Source organism: Bidens hawaiensis, unplaced genomic scaffold (genome assembly GCF_021521415.1).
Source record: "Bidens hawaiensis isolate Kalapana, Puna unplaced genomic scaffold, B.hawaiensis_p1.1 tig00048993_1, whole genome shotgun sequence".
In the NCBI taxonomy this organism is placed as follows: Eukaryota; Viridiplantae; Streptophyta; class Magnoliopsida; order Asterales; family Asteraceae; genus Bidens; species Bidens hawaiensis.
The window spans coordinates 121,568-124,225 of NW_027506102.1; the positions used below are offsets into that span (position 1 = coordinate 121,568).

Genomic DNA, 2,658 nt, shown 5'->3' on the forward strand with positions numbered 1-2,658 from the left:
CATTAATCTCCACTTACCAAAGTAATGACCTTCACTTTTAACCCACTTCACAAATGCTCCCTGAAGTCCTTGGTTCACTTCTCCATCAATGCTCTAAAACAAGATCATTCCGACCCGGGTCTTCCCTCCATGCCACCACCATCAAAATGGGTTTCCAATCAGACACCATAATATCCAATCACATCCTCAACATGTACGGCAAATGCGGCAAAATCGACAATGCCCGCCAACTGTTCGATGAAATGCCTGAACGAAACCTCGTAACTTGGTCTGCCATGATTTCGGGTTATGACCAAGCCGGGCGACCCTTATATGCACTTGACATGTTCTCCCGAATGAAACGTGACCAAGCGAATGAGTTCGTGTTCGCTAGTGTGATTCGCGCGTGCGCTAGCTTAATTGCGGTTAATGTAGGCAAACAAATACACACATTGTCTGTTGTTTTAGGTTTTGCGGATGTTTCTTTCGTTTCGAACTCGCTTGTTTCGTTTTACATGAAATGTGGACTGGCTAGCGATGCATTGTCGGTTTTTGTCACGAGTTTTGAAAGGAACACGGTTGCGTATAACGCGATAATTACAGGGTTGGTTGAAAACAAACAAGGTGAGAAAGCGTATGAGATGTTTAAACTTATGTGTCGACAAGGTCTGCTTCCGAATCGGTTTAGTTTAGTTCCGCTTTTAGCAGACTGTACCAACCCAAATGATATCCGGGTCGGGTCACAATTGCATTATCAAGCGGTGAAACTCAATCTTGACTTGATACCGTTTGTTGGAAACGTGTTAATTACAATGCACTCAAAGTTTAATATGATCAAAGACGCCGAGAACATTTTCGGGTTGATTAAGGAAAAATATATTATTTCGTGGAACACGTTTATTTCCGTGTGTTGTCATAATCTTGATCATGTTAAAGGTTTAAGTGTTTTTAGAGAAATGATAAAAGCACTTTTAATTCCCGATGATTTCACATACACGAGTGCACTAGCTGCATGTTCGGGTCTCGCATCATCCGTTTTCGGTAGACAAATTCACGGGAATCTGATTAGAACGAGGTTAACTTATGATATAGGTGTCGGTAACGCTCTTATTAACATGTATGCAAAATGCGGTTCGATAAAACACGCGGTCACCGTTTTTAACGAAATGGGGTTTCGTAATATTGTTTCGTGGAACACGCTCATGGGGGGTTTTGCAAATCACGGGTACGGAGAGGACGTGGTTGACTTGTTTGACCAGATGAAGGCGTTTAAAGTTAAACCGGATTCGGTCACGTTTATCGCGCTTTTAACGGGGTTGAACCACACGGGATGTGTGGAAGAGGGGAAGTTTTACTTTAGGGAAATGCAAGAAAGTTATGGGATTGTTCCGAGCGTTGACCACGTGGCTTGCATGGTTGACTTGCTCGGGCGGGCCCGGAGGGTGAAGGAGGCGGAAGAGTGTATGGAAAAGTATTGTTTTGAACATGATCCGGTTGTTCTTGGATGTCTATTGTCTGCGTGTCGGGTGCATGGTGATGTTGTTGTGGGAAAGCGTACAGCTGAGCGTTTTTTGAAGGTTCATAAAGTTTCTACTTCACCGTACGTGTTGTTGTCGAATCTTTATGCTTCGGAGAGTATGTGGGACGACGTGGCAGAGGCGAGAAAACAGTTGAAAGATAGTTTATTGAAGAAGGAACCGGGACATAGTTTGATTGAGGTTAAAGGGAATGTTGAGAAGTTTACTGTTGGTGGGATTTCTCATCCAAGAATTGAAGAGATTGTTGGTATGCTTTAGATTTTGAGTTTTGTAGAAGACGGATTTTGACGTGTTTTTTTAGCTAATTTATTTTTATTTTACTCGTTTAACTTGTTAGAAATGTATAAATCACAAGGCGGATCAGTTCACTTACTGGTAGTTGTAGCTTTTTCCTTTCATGAAAATATAAGTTGAATATTAATAATTGCTTCTTGTTGTAACTTGTAACTTCTTAGTTGTAACACCATAATTTGCATCTGTTGAATAGTTTAGCCATACTGTGTTCTTGGTCTATTAGGAGAGTTTAATTATGCATTGTTATAATTAAATTCCTTATAGTGGCATTGCATGGGTCAGGTTTGGGACGGGTTTGGGACTTTTAATACTCAGACTTCTCTACCTTATTGTAAAACGGTGTCCCATAGAGTACACTATCGGATACTCACGAGGTATCAGATGACTCAATAACTGTTAGGTTCATGGGTTTTCCGTGGGTATCACGATCCCATTTACCCGTTGGATTCTCATGAGTCCAAACACGGTCTCAAAACTTTTTCCAAAAACCAACTTGAAATATCTAATACTTTAAAGAGTGTTGACATCGCGTTCTGGTTATGAGACAATTACAGAAGGCTGTGTTAATGTGGTTGATTCTTAATTGTTTAGTATGCATGTTCAATTGTTTAGTATGCATGCTCCGGGTAATGATCAGTGATTCAGTTCTAGTATGCGTATATGTATGTTAATGTTGTACATGTGTATGGAAATAAGCTAGTTATATGTATACGTATGCAATGATTATATCTACGTGCTTGGTTCTTTCATGGAATACCAGGTTGTTTGCAATGTGTTTGCCGGTAAGTTGTCACAAAACAGTTGTGTTGGGTTATTTTGGTCAACACCTAAATTCCTTTTCAACAGC

At 40.6% G+C, this 2,658-nt stretch overlaps 1 pseudogene; it reads left to right on the forward strand.

The window, feature by feature from the left end:
* Positions 1 to 1,792, forward strand: LOC143616719 (pentatricopeptide repeat-containing protein At2g33680 pseudogene; annotated as a pseudogene).
* Positions 1,793 to 2,658: the final 866 nt, after the last annotated feature.